This window comes from Lissotriton helveticus, chromosome 8, assembly GCF_964261635.1.
Source record: "Lissotriton helveticus chromosome 8, aLisHel1.1, whole genome shotgun sequence".
In the NCBI taxonomy this organism is placed as follows: Eukaryota; Metazoa; Chordata; class Amphibia; order Caudata; family Salamandridae; genus Lissotriton; species Lissotriton helveticus.
This window is the reverse complement of record NC_136069.1, coordinates 1495072794-1495090425: the sequence shown is the minus strand read 5'-3', so window position 1 is coordinate 1495090425 and position 17632 is coordinate 1495072794. Positions and strand designations below refer to the sequence as shown.

The 17632-nt window shown below is 42.8% G+C and overlaps 1 protein-coding gene across 2 annotated transcripts in view; it reads right to left on the bottom strand.

The window, feature by feature from the left end:
- Window positions 1-17632, bottom strand: part of ME3 (malic enzyme 3) — a 426853-nt gene that overhangs the window by 312081 nt on the left and 97140 nt on the right. The window lies entirely within an intron of this gene.

Below are 17632 nucleotides of genomic sequence, written 5' to 3'. Positions count from 1 at the left end.
GGTTATTTCAAAAACACATCGTCTCCCTATACATCATTAGGGCACACACCTTTCACAAATTGTGAGGTATTTTTCTCTAGGAAGGATACATTTATTTAACCCCTTGCATGCTGATGACGGCACCCAGCCGTCATGCACTACAGTGCTCGTGTGCTGACGACGGCTGGGGGCTGTCATGACCGCACCCACGATCGGAATGTGCCGCACAGGCGCAGAATCGCAGCAGCATGCAAGGGATTAAGGTATCTGAGGTGGATTATTTTTGGTTATTTGATGATGTTTTGAGGAGGACGAGTCCGCCTTAGTTCATTTCTCCACCTCTTCACTCCCCCTCTTTAGTTTTTTGCCCAAGGAAACAACACGCAGTTATAGAACTGTGACAAGAGTATGTGAATTAAAAATGAAGTGGGAGAAGCAGGTGTGCAGAGTGACTCTTCTGACTGCTGCACAAACTATTGTAAGCTTTTTTTTTATTTACATTTAGCTTACTGAATACTTTTCAGAGTTTGAACTCTCTGATAGCAGATGTTTAGTATACCTGCTAATTTGCTTAATATAATTGTGCATAAGACTTTATAAAAAAGAAAACATAGGGGTGGGAAGAATGGGGGTGGCCATTTGAGGTGTGGAGAACATTTGCAAAGTCATTACTTGAAGGATAGTCACAAATCTCCCCGATGGCATCACAAACAATTAGCAGACTTAACTTTATTGCATAAAATGCTGAAATAAGTATTAAAATTGGATGTAAAAAAAATGACCAACCACACTTAAGAGAGGTTAAAAAATTTTTTTTCCATGTGGAGAAAAAGTGCACATTGGCCAATACTTACTCATGCGGACAATACGAAGGAGTAAGTGAAGCAGAGTAGAAGTACGCTAGAGACCATGCATCGATTCATGGGTGTCCTACTGGGGACTTCTTAGCTCCCTCTAAATGAAGAAACCTACATAGGTCAAAAACCAAAGGCTACAATGCATAGATGTATGCATTTTTGAGGAAGGTTTGTGAATCGGGCCAATAATGACCCCAAGGTACTATACCGCATCTTGAAGTCTTGAAGTCTTTTTCGAATCCTAAGGGGTGTGAGAACTTGATGGTTCCAACCCAATATTGTGCGATGATATTGGCACGTTTTTTGCACAAAAAAAATTGAGACCATTTATGACAACATTGTTCAATCAGGGGAGCATCCTGACACCCTGACGATTCCCGTAAAAATCGGGCAGGTATATACTCATTTGTTGGGAAGTTTTGCCCCGGGGACACAAGCGGAGACTGAGCTATTGATCCACTTGGTTAAATCTAGATCACCCCATATGCCGGCAAAAATTATTGCTTCTCTTGCCAGCCACCTGTCCTCCTCCATTGCTCATCTCCTCAACCTTTCCCTGCGAGAAGGTGTGGTCCCTTTGGAATGGAAGGCAGCACAGGTTATGCCTATCTGCAAGAACACCAAGGCCCCGCTGACTGAGTTTTCCAATCTCCGGCCTATCTCTCTCCTCCCTTTTCTGGGCAAGCTTTTGGAGAAACATATAAACACTCATCTCTCCAACCATGTCAAACGGACGGGCAGGCTTGATTCATCTCAATCAGGATTTCGCCCAAAACACAGCACGGAATCAGCCCTACTAGAGGTAACCGATAACATCAGGATGACCCTAGATAAAGGCCACTCTACGATTCTGGTGCTGTTGGATCCATCTGCTGCGTTTGACACTGTTTCGCATAGGATCTTGCTCAGGAGATTGGAGGAGGTTGGACTTAGAGACTTGGCCCTCAAGTGGTTGACAAGTTTTCTTTCCTCTCGCTCCCAGGTGGTTAACCTTGGCTCATATCGTTCAGCTACAACAGAATTGTCCCTTGGCCAATCTGCTGAGGAATAGTGGGTTTATCACGGTTTCCTATGCGAACGATACCCAACTGCTCTTTCCATACACAAAGTTCACCCCTTCGATGCAGGCCACCTTCTCCCAGGGAATGAGAAATATCTCTCAGTGGATGAGGAGTAACTTTTTACAGTGCAATGTGGGGAAGACTGAAATAATTATTTTCAGGGAAGCTCAATTATTGTGGACCCGCAATTGGTGGCCTTCAGACCTATGCACCCCTCCTGCTCCTAAAACCTGCGTGAAAAACTATGAACAGACCCTCTCCATGAAAGAGTATGCTGCTCAGACAGCCGGCTCATGCTTCCATGTATTGGGTCTATTACGTCGTATTTTTCCCTTGCTCCCTGAATCATCGAGGAAGACGCTAACCCAGGTGCATATATTAAGCCGCCTGGATTATTGTAATAGTCTCCTGCTGTCAGCTAACGAGACCGCCCTGGACCGTCTTCAGGTTGTCCAGAATACGGCAGCCCGTTTGATCTTGAATGCACCACCCAGGACGGCCTCTCTACCGCTGCTCTGTCAGCTCCACTGGCTTCTGATACAGAAACGTGAGCAGTTCAAGGTTTACTGCACCATCCACAAGGCCTTGTCCAACTCTGGCCCTAGTTACCTGGCGGATACATTTATTCCTTACACTCCTCGGCGGTCTCTCCACTCAGAATCTAAACATTTTCTCACAGCGCCTAGAGTCAAACGAGCCAGACAAGGTGGGAAGGCCCCATCCTATTTGGGACCCTGTTACTGGAATAAGCTCCCGGTACAGCTAAGACAATGTATGGATCATCTTCTTTTTAGAAAACAGCTTAAGACCTTTCTGTTTACCTCTGTTCCCTTGTGATGTATTCCTATAGGTTCTGTATTGATCCCCCTATTCCTGACCCTGTTCTGGTTAACAAGTTAACTAGCAGCCATCCCATGATGCAGAAACCGTTATCTGATTAAGCCACACCACGGCACAGGAACGCGTTATCTGATTAGGTCATAACGCTTGCCATCTAATTAGACAAGCAATATTCCTCCAGCCCCTGATAAGGCATACGGAGTTCTCAAAACAAATCAAACCTATGACAACCTGGGAAAAACCCTGCGGCCATTGTTTTGATTTCACCGAGAACTTCAGCAAAAGAATGTGCTAACGACCAGTTCGTATGACATCCTTATTGACGTATCTATGTCCATCCTTACGTCAATCTCGGCACCTTACAGGTATAAATATTACCGATATTGCCTTAAGCAAGCACACGCGGTGGTGACGAGATCGGAGCAGCGAGACTTGCCGAAGCCCAGCAGAGAGCGAAGCCCGCCGGCGCTGCCCCGCCTTCCTGACGCGCTGAGAACGAGACGCTGCCTTTCTCCTGCCGAGAAATCCAGCTCCGGCGCTTCCGAGCAGCCCTTGCAGGCAGCCTGGAATATCGAGACCAAAGATGAGAGATACCATCCCTCAACCATCCTAGATTCAAGGTACAGAACTGAATAACCCCTTGCAGAGAATTCTTGAATCAGTCACTTGGCAAAACAAACTTAACTTAAACTGCTACTTTCTATCCCCGCCCACGTATTAGGCTTAGGTTAGGTACACTGGGGTAGGCGTAGTTAGAAGCACCAGTTGAGTACGATTAGTCAAATGTTTATATGTATGTATCTATTTTATCCATTTTAAACCACCATATGGCTTAGAAACCATATAAATGTTTTTACAGTATTATTTTATACTTCTGCTTTTATTGTATGCACTTTACTTAACCATAAGTATTGCAATAATATCGATTCATTTCTCTTGTACGAGAAAAGAGACTGATCAATAAATAACATCTTTTATTGAACACGCCCGTCTCTTCCTTTTCTCTACAAACTGGTGAAACTAAGAATGCACGTACTGACTGAGTAAAATAAGTTGTCTTTTGTTTTCACACGACTCTAGCGATACACTCTTGATTAGGGGAGAGCAAAGTTGTCATGTTCTATGGTTGTCAGAAAGTAAATCCCTTCTTGTCTATCCAGGGAGGTTCAACTCCTCCTTGCCCATTCGAGAAAGTTTCTAGTGAACTCTGAGCTAGCTGGCAAACCCAAAACTTTAAGTCTAATATCGACAATAGAAGACCTAGTTAACGTCTGGTCTAGGCCTATACTATTGAAGGTATTATTCCAATGCGCAGAGCCTATTGGGATAATAGGAACTACACTACATGGCGCCCAACGTTTGGAAAGGCGATAAAACTAACGCAAGACATTAGAGTAACTCAGTTGTGCTCTTTCACTCAGACCCTTTTTTCCCATTATACTCCAAAGACGTCTGGAGTGGGTGAAAGGTAATATCCGCCAAACCTCGCAGGAGGAAACTCCTATGTATGGTTCTTGGTTTAGTCAACGTTGAAGGATACACTGTTCCAAAATATTGTGCATCTAATCTTTGTTTCCGTAAGAAACCTGATCTGCAAACAAACAGAAAAACCTTCCTGTCGGTAAAATGGTAGACAGTGATGATGAAAGAGAGAGAGTTAGATTAGCAGCTGAACTAATAGAAGCTGATAATACTATGCAAGAAGCGGACCCGGATATAAAACTCATCCCGGTCAACATAAGAAGATCTATAACGTTAAAACTTATAGACAATGGACTGACACCAAGGGGTGGTACAGTCATATTCGTAATTGAGGCACACGAATATCGGCAGACAGAGGTATTCTATTCATGGATAAACTTTCCAGCAGCAAATGCTGTAACGAAGGAGTTCCACTATTATAAAATAGAGGAACCTCCTAATGAGTACACTCCTTTCGAGGAAGTAGAAGTACCACTTAAATTCCAAGAGCACCTGCTCTTGTTTAATGGCTCCCTAAAACATAATAATCACATCACCAGGCTCGGTCCACTAGGTAGACCAGGAGCAACGTGGCCGGTCCTAGCCGGATACACACCACATCCAGACATCGAAAGAATGTCTGCATTAGATGTTTTAGTACAACTAAAACAATTAATTAAAATATATAGACAACTAGTCCAATATGTAATGCGAACTTCAACAATCCAACCAGCAATTAAAAATTCACAGCTGACCCCTCATCAGGGGAACACAAATAAAATTACACCACAGAACATACAGTCCTGCCTAGGTAAAGTACCAGCTAAACGGGAACAAATACCATTCTGGTTAGCACAAAAAATCACCCAAATAGAGGCGGTGTTTCCAGACACCACCCCTGTGGATAAACACAGGATTCTGACTATCTGTCTTCCAATGGGAATCGCACCACACGTGGAGGACTGTGACACTTGGGGTACAGTCTTTGCTTCCATTTACACAAAAACACATGGAGTTCCATCCATGTCAGTAATACCAGATGTGCTAAAACAAATTCAAGACGAATACGGTCCAGAACCCGCTTTAACTCTTGGTATGAAATTACTAAAAGACTTCAAGCAGGTCTCGGCAATATTACTAGCCAACATAAAAGGAGAAGCAGCGAATGTGGCGATCCGCCAGAGGTTAAAAGAGACAGATATAGCAGACCAACCAGCTGAAATTGCCAGAATTAAAGAAAAATCCTATGAAGAACTAGGTAGAGATAGTTTGGGTGGAATACCAGTGAAGCCCCAACTAATTGAAAGTCCTGAAAAAATATTTATTAAAAATAATCTAAACAGTCAAAAGAAGAACTGGGATGGAAACAAACAATCCAATCCAAAAGAAAAAAGATTACAGTCCAGAGGAAGGTCTCCTCGGCGGAGAGAAAGATCTCCGGACCAAGGACCCAAGTCTCCCCAAAGGGAGCCCTCTGTGAAAAGATACAACCTTAGAAATAGGGATAACATAAAGAAACCGGATAGATATCAAGATTTTGATACACGTCCCTCTCAATCTTTTCAGACTTCCTCGCAGAAATCGGAAAGAAGAGGACGATCGGAACCCAGGGAAGGGCACGTCAAGTCCAAAGACAAGGAACCTGCTCATCCAAATAAAAAATTACAGTTTCCCAAGAAGAAGGTAGCCAGCATTAAAGTATTCAACAATGCCGAGAATACTGAGGACACAGCTGAAAAACGGAGAGTGGGCTCAGACAATGCTAGACAGCGCAGCAGAAGTGAGCATAGCATGCAAAGTCCTTATGAATCATCTGGAGACAGTGGACACGAATGAATACATTCAAGTGGAAACTGCAGACACCAGAGTTAGCAAACCTCACAAAATATATGAAATAACTTTACGTATAGAAGGGGATAAGACTAGAAAAATAAGGGGCCTTTTTTGGGATAATCTCTCCAAGGGCTATGACATCCTTCTAGCTGAAAAAGATTGGCCACCAGAGTTTGTCAGGGAGTGCCCACATGGCGAAGAAATAATTATGCCTGCCTTCTCAAACCATATTCCAATTCATAAAAAATATACACTTGCAAGAAAGTGGGCAGTAGCTCAAGCTCCTGCTTTATATAAAAATCATGTGGGATGGGATGAAGAATCTCCTCCACACAAAATCCAGTTAAAATCACAACCTACTGCACAAAGGCAGTATCCAATCAAGCAAGAAGCTAAAAAACAGGTAAAAGAAATTCTAGATCAACTAGAATACCAGGGGGTGATTGAAACTTGCACCTCACAAATGAACAACCCTTTGTTTCCTGTCTCCAAACCAGACAATTCATATCGTCTAGTTTTGGATTACAGACACCTTAACTCATGTTGCAAAACTTTTGCAGTACAAAACTCGCATAGTGCTGCACTAATGAATAACATAGTACGCAAAAAATATAAAACAACATTAGACATCTCTAATGGATTCTTTTGTCAAAATATAGCACCAGAGAGCAGATACTTATCAGCGTTCTCAATAAATGGCGCTCAAAAAGAATTCTGTCGGTTACCCCAGGGGTACAAGAACAGCCCAGGATTATTCTCAGCGAGGGTAACAGAGTTACTACAAACCTATGATGACGAAGCATTATCTTATGTCGACGACATATACCTAACAGATGATGACTTGGATACTCACTTGAAGAGAGTGAACACCATAATACTTGGGTTCGCAGCAGAGGGTTACAAATTCAACTTTAAAAAATCTAGAATTGCCCATCTAACAGTCCTGTTCTCAGGATATGAGTTATCAAGTGAAGGCAAAAGCCTGGCTGACAATTTGCTAGAGAAATGTGCCGTACTCCAAGCACCTAGAACACTAAAAAACCTACAGTCAATTCTAGGTTTCCTAAATTTCGGAAGAACATACATTGCAAATTACGCAGAAAGGATCAAACCCCTTTATGATCTAATAAAACCAGATTTAAAAAAAAACAATTGGACTCAAAAACACACAGATATTCTGAGATCCTTACAAACAGATATGTTAATTAAAACAAAATTAGAAACACGTGATAACACACGAAACCTTGTGATTCGAGTCATCCCAGGAAGATGCGGATTCACATACCTGACCTCTAATGAGGGAGAAAAGGTACCAATTGCATTCAAATCACACTTGTACACAGAAGCTGAAAAGAAATTCAACATTAAAGAAAACATTGTTCATGCAGTTCAAACCGCAATAGCTAGAGAAAAAGATAAAGCTGACGGTAGACACATCACAGTCAGAACAGCAGAATCAGCCTTTGAGGCATTAACAACCCCGTGTAATTTACCAACAACAGCATTGAATCCGGAATGGATACAATGGGTGAATTCCATTACAATGGACAAAGTAAAATACTACTTTGATCCGGAACTAAAGGAACTAAAATATCTAGAATATGAAAGAACATTCCCTCTGCCAATCGACATTCTGCCATTGCGACAGTACGCTTGTGTAATCTATACAGACGGACATGCTCAACCCTCCGTTTGGGGAGAACAAGCATACAACCCCACATGTGAGATTACAAAAGAAGTGTGGCGCGGAGGTATACTAAGACCTCTATTAACAAAAACACACTCAGTAGAAACTAATTCAGAACAACAGACTGAAATAATAGCATTGAAAATGGCGCTAGATAATGCAGATCGCGAATTCCCGACACTCATAGTGTCCGATTCATATTACTGCGTCAAATCATAACAACGATTTACAGAAATGGATTCAAAACGGTTACAAAGATGACACAGGTGCAACAATAAAGCAAAAAATGCTCTGGGAACAAATAGTTCTGTTACAGAAAGAACTACCAAAGACTCACGTGATACACTCACTGAGTCATCAGCGTGATTGCGTTCACGTTGCAGGGAATTCATTGGCTGAGAAAGCCACAGCGGTAGCAACTGAATCGGCTTCCGTAGCTAGGAAAAAGCGTACAGTGAAATACATTGACGGTGAAACAATGCTGGCGGTGAAAACGTCATCAAAAGGCGACTGCTCAGCGTTACTGATCAGTTACCCACTCAAATATACATACATAATCGATGCGAACTCCATTCCTTTTGCTCGAATCCCTGGAGTGGGGGATAGAGTGATTCCAAACATGGACAGGAGAGACTTGTTAATAGCAGACGCACATATGGGCGAGGGTCTCAGACACCTCAAACTAAAAGATTCTCTGGAAGAATTACAATCAGTATACTGGTGGCCAGGCATGAGCCTGCAGCATCACATTTTTGTAAAAAAATGCCCGGGCTGCAACAGAGATCGCAGCGGCGAGAGGAACGGGGTAATACCATGGCGCTTCACTCAATCAGTAAAACCGGTGTAAATAATGCGTCCCATTAACAAACAAAGACTAGTTTCCACTTATAATGTAGACCCCAGCACTCGGCTGACGTCGGGACTGTTATACAAAGATTTGCGAGTCTAAATGGCATATACGCTAGGAGCATGCTACGTTTGACCAATGTTTTCACTTTGGCCCTCAAGCTTGTGGGGAAGCACGGCCAAATGAGCATAGCGAAGCGGGATTCTTCTCACTTCCTTCCTGAGGGATACAGGATGGTGTAAAGAAAAAACCAAGGCATAAAGCTGTCTATAACAGAAAGGATATTAGGTTCGGGAGCTGGGTGGGTCAAACATCTAATAAGTGTCCAACGTAGTCTAAACAACTTGCCAAGAAATTCTCTGAAGGGATTCAGTCCGTACGAATTGTTGTTTGGAACTAGGATGTTAGTCTTAGATCTTGACAGTCAGACTTCAGTGGTGAAAGAAAAAGGCTTTGATATCAAAGACCGTTTGGCTATTTTGCAGGACTTAAACGAAACAAGAAAAGACCTGAGCAACATAAAGTTGAAACAGCAGCCAACAACCACTGAAGAACCACCACCTGTCCCAGCAAGACCTGTCTGGATTCCAAAAGTCGGGGATCTAGTCAGAGAAAAGATCGCGGTAAAGAAGGAATTTGGGCCTTCTTACAGAAAAGCAGTTCCTGTCTTGTCCATCAACGGGACAAGATCAGTTGTACTACCGCCGCTTGCTGGTAAAAAGGAGAACCGAGTTGTATCCATCGACCTGGTAAAACCACAATCATGTGGCCGATAACAAACAGTAGGCCAAGTGGACTCCCGATAAGTAGTAGAACACCAAGGTTTGCTACAAGTACAGAGGTGCTAACTAAAAGGCTAATCACATTCGAAACGCCTACAGAACAACAACAAGGACTATGCAACAATGCAATGGACCTCACACCTCTGAAAACCCAAATAAAAACATTTAGTAGAGACACACCAACCTACAATGAAGTAACAAATGAATATGCTGAAGCTGCAAGAAGCAGTAATCCTGAAGCAATTGGAACAATAGACAGAACGGCATCCGGCTACTTCATAAACTTCAATGATTCCTCTGAAGACCTCAGTGAATCAAAGACACAGCCATCAACAAAAACCCTTAAAGACAAAGCTAAGGAACTTTTGAAACAACTGAAAGAAACCTATCTGATTTCTCCATGGATTGAACTTTGGGTGTCCTTTGGTGTATTTATCCTCATACTTTGGCTCATCATGGTACTATGTTTGGGACGCTTCATTGAGGGAAAATATGCAAAAATGGACACAGCAAGCCAGAAAATCAACTTGATCCTCAAGCCACACACGTCTTCACACGTCGAGAAAAGAGAACTTTCTCCAGTCAACTTCACAGCCAATCCTATACCGGGTGGGGTAGCATGGGACAATACGGACTATGAAATTTATGGTCCGGTTGAAATCCTCAAATATCCACACCAAATCAAGATCTCGTTGAGTGACTTTGTAAAACCAAACTCATTTGCTGATGATTGGGACTTTGAAAGTATTAATGACATGATGTCTGACCTAGTGATGTCTGCTAAATTTACCAAACATGATTATTTGCAGGGTTCGTCTAATTATGATAGTATGTACTGCTACAACCACTATGGTAACCATTTTCTACATAAATCTGCACAACCTAGAAATGTTTTAAATTATAATCAATGGGAACATTGTGCAACCCCTCCAAAAGGAAGCTCAAGAACCGTTTATGACAAATATTCATATTTTTCAGGGTTCAATACAAGTAAAGCTGAAACATTTTATTTTAAATTGTCAAATAAGACAGGAACAAAAACCATGCTTACAAACACAAAATTGATATATTCGGACTCATTTTTTGAACAGATGAATACATTTGGTTTTGATTATTGGGACAAAAATGTGGAAGTAAAAAGTGTTTGGGGTACAAGAGAATGGCAAGTTCAGGGTATAGAATCATTGTTTAGAGCCTGCATGATCCCAGAACAAATTATATTCTTGAATGACACTATTCAACAAACTACCTGTCTTGGATTAGCCAAAATCAAAGACTTAAATAAACCGTCTATTCCAAAGCCAACTATGAACAGCAATAACTCTACAGATGAAGAGATAGACGTAAACTATGTATTAAACCAAAACAGAACAAATCCTGATTGGAAACAATGGTTAATCTGGCCCACAGATACTAATAACTGTCAAGACAGATTCCTGAACAAAACACAGGGGTTCACATTGACCAGGCCAGACCCTAGATATTCCCAAAGACAACACCCAGGGATAATCACCACCTACAGTGTGGGAAAACTCTGCCTTCAATGGCTACAAACTTCCACACTGATAGAAATTAAGCAACACCTAACTTTACTTACTGATGGTGCTGACTTGCGTGATTTCATTATGGGACCGCGCAAACAGCGTCAAAAACGCTTCATAGCAGCCTCTATATATGCAGCTTACAACGAGGCCTGGAAGATAACTCAAATTGAGACAGCAGAAAGTATACGGGAAATTGACCGTATTAATTTGGAAAAATCGCTTTCTGTAGTGGACAATGGGTTAATGACTCTGTCCTCCAGAATTTTTTCATTGGACAGCATTGTGTCTTCAGCAATCGACATAATATCGCAAGACTTACTGTTGTTACAACACGGTCAGTCTCAATTGCGTTCTATTGTACAGCTTGGCTGGACGTTACAAAACCTGCGTTCAGGCTATGTGCTTTGGCGTTTAATCAACACAACGTCACTATTCAATATCTTTAACCTTACTGATAAACAAATCAGTATGGCACAGAAGGGTGCTGATTATACAATCCTGAGCATTGAGAAAATCGAGAGATTACCATTGACAATGTCAGAACGACCTGTCATTGAATGGATAATACATGGGATAATTAATATTCCAATATCGACTTTCAGGTTTCAATACTGCCAAAAATATATACAGGCTGGCATGTACGAAAAATTGGGAAAAGGGTACATTAAGACAACATGGAACTTGCCCTATTCACATGCATGTGTCAGTAATAAAGGACAGAAAGTGTTTCTTAGTGGCAATAATTGTGCGATGTCACTAAGCGGTACACTTCTGTGTAATGGAATTAGTTTGCATGGAGCCTGTGAAGGGAACTCAAATAACCTTTCATGTCACCAGCTAGGCGCACCTGCAACAGAGATAGAACCATTCTTTAAAAGACTCTATAACGGGAGTTACGTTCTAATTGTGGATCGCAGATGTTGTAGTCTACTGCCCGGGGTTCCTTATCTCGTAAGTACGACTGCGAAGGTCATGTGCTGTGGACGCTTATTGTTCCCCAGCTCCTTTCCAGACAGGGAGGTAAGGGCATGGCCTAACTTGAAAATTACTTCTATTCGAGTTGATACTTTAAGCAGAATGAAAACAGTGCTTCTTCAGACGCCGACCAGGCTCACGTCATCAAAAGAAACGTATGATCTCCTAGTCGCAAGGACGACTGCAGAGATTCACTCATTGCTATCATCTAATTCCCCCATACATTTCGCAGAAATCCTGAATGAAATCTTAAATATTTCTGATACCAGTGGAGTCTCAAATGTATTTAAGACAGTATTTTCGATGGCATTAACACCATTCAAAGCCATACTGGGTATTTTTCCAGACTTCGTCCATTCGACTTTTGGCGGACTTCCCCTCATTTTGGGACTAATTGCAGGAATCCTATTCTTAGTCCTTATATTTCGTTATGGCAAACCATGTCACAGACAAAACACCTGCGACAAGGGAAGAAACAATCCGAGCCATTGGATACCGGGACCGGATATCAAAAATCCTGGGACTAACCCGGCTTAGAGACCTGAACATGACTTGGTTTCTTTCATTTCGGCCGATATGGCAAAGATGTGTTTTACCTGTACTAAGCTGCATGCTGTGCGGAGAAGAATGCGTGTTGGACACCTGTCTGACGCTACAATCGGATGCGCCAATGGATGCAGAAACATTGTTGGGTCTGGTAACGGCTCATGCATTGTGCTGCCCTCAACGGCTGCCAATCCTGATGACGGCATTCGTGGAAACTTCACCACTACGATTGAGGGGTAGTGAAGTTCAAGATGAAAGCAGCATCGATCAGGTAGGACCTTCTGTCAGCAATACTAATCAAAACGTCAATGGAGACAATCATGCACACGAATGCATGGTTACATCTTTTTCCGAGTTAGTGGAACTCTCACAGGAAGCTGTTGACAGCTTTTTCAGCAGTCTCAATGATATGATGTTCTCACCAGAGCAGAAATAATGACTCTTGAACAGGCTAGCACACGACGTTCCCGACACCTTGAATTTGGCCTTCAACTTTAATAATAAAGTAAGCAAGATCAACATTTCCTCCAGTCCACGGACAGCAATTTTTTTAGCAGCCCCAAAATATTTTTTTTTAACGATTTTTCGGGACACTTATCTTCTGCTTAAAGTAAGAACTATTCTTAAAGAACTAATTTCTATTTTTAGAAACTTGATAGACATTAGCTGCCCGCTGGTATGTTCGTAAATGTTTTTTGAACTGTGATGAAGTGGTCTCGAACCTTTCTTCTGTATTAAGAGCCATTTCATGTGTAATTCTCATATACAAATTAGTAATAATGTATACATATGCGTGATTACTTTAGCATTATTCTACAGCTTGAGTGCATATAGTACATGTGACTAATTTTTTTCTCCCGTATATTACATAATTTCGAAATGCATTATGTGTATTTTGGGGTGGTAAGGTATACACGATACTCTACAGTGTGTTTTACTATGCCTAGATTCGTAAATATGGCCATAGTTAGCGTGGAGTGGGTGTGATGTATTCCTATAGGTTCTGTATCGATCCCCCTATTCCTGACCCTGTTCTGGTTAACAAGTTAACTAGCAGCCATCCCATGATGCAGAAACCGTTATCTGATTAAGCCACACCACGGCACAGGAACGCGTTATCTGATTAGGTCATAACGCTTGCCATCTAATTAGACAAGCAATATTCCTCCAGCCCCTGATAAGGCATACGGAGTTCTCAAAACAAATCAAACCTATGACAACCTGGGAAAAACCCTGCGGCCATTGTTTTGATTTCACCGAGAACTTCAGCAAAAGAATGTGCTAACGACCAGTTCGTATGACATCCTTATTGACGTATCTATGTCCATCCTTACGTCAATCTCGGCACCTTACAGGTATAAATATTACCGATATTGCCTTAAGCAAGCACACGCGGTGGTGACGAGATCGGAGCAGCGAGACTTGCCGAAGCCCAGCAGAGAGCGAAGCCCGCCGGCGCTGCCCCGCCTTCCTGACGCGCTGAGAACGAGACGCTGCCTTTCTCCTGCCGAGAAATCCAGCTCCGGCGCTTCCGAGCAGCCCTTGCAGGCAGCCTGGAATATCGAGACCAAAGATGAGAGATACCATCCCTCAACCATCCTAGATTCAAGGTACAGAACTGAATAACCCCTTGCAGAGAATTCTTGAATCAGTCACTTGGCAAAACAAACTTAACTTAAACTGCTACTTTCTATCCCCGCCCACGTATTAGGCTTAGGTCAGGTACACTGGGGTAGGCGTAGTTAGAAGCACCAGTTGAGTACGATTAGTCAAATGTTTATATGTATGTATCTATTTTATCCATTTTAAACCACCATATGGCTTAGAAACCATATAAATGTTTTTACAGTATTATTTTATACTTCTGCTTTTATTGTATGCACTTTACTTAACCATAAGTATTGCAATAATATCGATTCATTTCTCTTGTACGAGAAAAGAGACTGATCAATAAATAACATCTTTTATTGAACACGCCCGTCTCTTCCTTTTCTCTACAAACTGGTGAAACTAAGAATGCACGTATTGACTGAGTAAAATAAGTTGTCTTTTGTTTTCACACGACTCTAGCGATACACTCTTGATTAGGGGAGAGCAAAGTTGTCATGTTCTATGGTTGTCAGAAACTAAATCCCTTCTTGTCTATCCAGGGAGGTTCAACTCCTCCTTGCCTATTCGAGAAAGTTTCTAGTGAACTCTGAGCTAGCTGGCAAACCCAAAACTTTAAGTCTAATATCGACAATAGAAGACCTAGTTAACGTCTGGTCTAGGCCTATATTATTGAAGGTATTATTCCAATGCGCAGAGCCTATTGGGATAATAGGAAATACACTACACCCTAGCGGCTAGGTTTTCTCTTCTGGCGTCCCGTGTAGAGCGCAGAGATACCCCTTCGGGGGTCGATTCTGGCACTATATAAATAAAATGAATAAATAAAATAAATTAGAGGTCAAAACAATGACTTGAGTTCTGTGTTGCCTTTCAACAGGTTTTCCAGTAAGCAGTTATTATCGAGGCATAGGAAGCATTATTAGTAGATTACTGAACCCACTATAAGGGGTTACAACTTGGAAGAAAACATTGGAAGGATCCCCAGGTGATGCACGGATTTTGAAGTCTAATGTTGTCTGTACCTTAGCAAGGAAAGAAGAGCGGAACAGTAAAACATTTTGTTTGAATCAAGAGCAGTAATAAATCCAGATCCAGACATAAATGACTACAGTGCAAAGGTCAAATCTGGTATTATGACCATAGCAGAGCTCCATATTCTGGACCTCTTTGACCTTTGGCCCTTCTTCCTCTTGGACCTTTAGTGCTTACACCCTGGGCCTTTGTAATGATGGATAGCTCTGGCATTAATCCCTCGCCCATCACCCTTCATTGCTCCTGAGGGCCTCTGCATCATGAATCTGAACTTGCCCATAGCAGTATTGCAGCTAATCTGCCACCACCTAGGCCACTTATGCAGCTTTTTAATTCAAGTCCTCCTTCTGTATATAGCACTGCAAACAAATATGCTTCATGCTCATAATTCTTTAATTAAAGGTTTTGTGCAAACAGCTAGAAAGTCACTAAAATGCACAAGGGGCAAGAAGGGAACCTGGGGAGAATGCCAAAGATCATGTGTGAAGCAAGGAAGAAGTCTAATACATTGAACCAGGCAAGCAAACAGGCAGTTAATTGAACAGATAGGTTCTGGGTCTTTTTATTCTCAAATGGGCATGTCCATTTCAGAAGGTGACTGGACCTCCTAGAACACAATGTTTTGAGCATCTTGTTAGTTACAGGAGTGTGCTGTTTGATGACCTGCGTTGCGTTCAGTATATCTAGTAAAATGTCTTATGGTATCCGGTAGGTTAGCTCCATAGAGGTTTACACGTGGTTATTTGCCCATAACCAGAGATCTCATCCGTTTGTGCCCAATGCGTTCTCCTTTCTGGTTACACCACCAGCAGGGTGATGGATGAGGCCTGCCAGGCAGAGATACACACAAGTGTCCGCTCAGTTGGCATGTCAGGAACATTGGCTCAATGTGCCAGGACATCATCATAATAGCCAGGTTCTTCCAGGGGAGGGCTGCAGCACTGGTACCCAGTAGTCTCACAGGGTCTTATTTACTGTGCACCCTGGGCTTTGATTGGCAGTCAGAGTTGCTAGCTGGCTGATGCCCCTACTCTCTTCGGCCTCTCACCATGGTACCGCTCCCCCGGATGAATGATGGGAGCTAGAGCTGCTAGCTGGCTGTTGCCCTGGATCTCACTGGCCTCTCACCAGGGTGCCTCTCAATGGGCTGCAATCAGCTGGCACAGGTGCAATCTGGCTGCTGCCCCAGCCACCCCAGCCTCTATGTGACCAAAGCACTGGAAATTCAAGGGGCCACAGGCACACCATTAGTGGCTGGTTAGTCTGCAGGATTGGAGGTGTACTGTTGCTGCCTGCCCCGCGTCACTGGTTCAGTTCCCCATTAAGTGCTATCATCCCACACCAGAAGCCAACGGTGGCCGTCTGTCAGGAGAACACGACCCAGGAGTTACTTTTGCAGCCACCATGGAGACACAATATTTACAGTGAGGATTAGAGGGAGGCAGGGGGATTTTCTCCCACAAACTTTTTACAGTCTATTAAACAGACTACCTATCGCTCTCCTGTCATGATGGAGTACCATGCCCGCCTTCACCTAAAAGCAGATCCCCTGACGTCAGCATTGTCAGATTGTGGTCATTGGATTGTGAAGGATTCTCCCCATGCACAATGATGCCTGATTCATCACAATCATTTTACACAACAGAATGCCCTCACAGTGCTCAGTGCTGTACATTTTTCAACTTAAAAATGGGTTCTTCGATGCAGTCATTGGCCAGTCACTCCCCTGCAGGCTACAACAGGCAGATGGGGAAGGGGTCCCCTGCAGTTGTACGGCCTCTCCAACAGATTGTCTGCAGCGATACTAGATGTACCTTTTCCAGTGGTAACTGGAGGAATAGCCCACATCTGTGCAATACTCCAGTGGGTGGATACAAAATCTGAAAGGCACTGCAAAAAGTCAGTGGGTGAAGAGGGCTGACCCTTTTCTGGGTGCTGATGGCATGAGCTTCAGCTAAAGCCATCTCTAGCCTGACCTAAAAAGAGCCTGGGTTAGACCTCACTTGACAAAGCAACTTCAAATCTGAGGGACTCCTAGTCCACCCCGAGCTTCAAACGGTCCCTCAATGTTGCACAACCTGGCAAGTTGGTCAGGACTTTAACCTCGCAAATGGCTCTCTTGCATAGCAAAGTCTCTAGGCTAATGTCTGGAAGCAACAAAAGCTGGTGCTTACCATACAGCACCTACTTCTTTGTGATGATGTGATCACAGCCCACAGCACCTAGTCTCTCAGTTCAGCTGCTATCAATCAATAGCACTACCTCAGTCCCCAGCACCTTCCTTCACACCCGCTGGCCCACAGGTAGCTATTCTGTATGTTTGTTGGATCAGTGGAAACACTATTTCAACTTTCCCTCCCTCCAAAAACGTTGACCATCACCATCTTCTTCTCACTGCAATATTCTAGCAGAGACTTATGGTGGGAATCTTTATTGCACACCTCCTTTCTTTTGCCAAGACATCAAATTTTACGCTAATACCCAGTGTTGTCCACTACGCAACTCAAACTCTGTTTATTCTTCTAGAGACTTTTCCGTTATGTTTTAACATTTCTCCAGGTGTCCCGTTTGAATCCA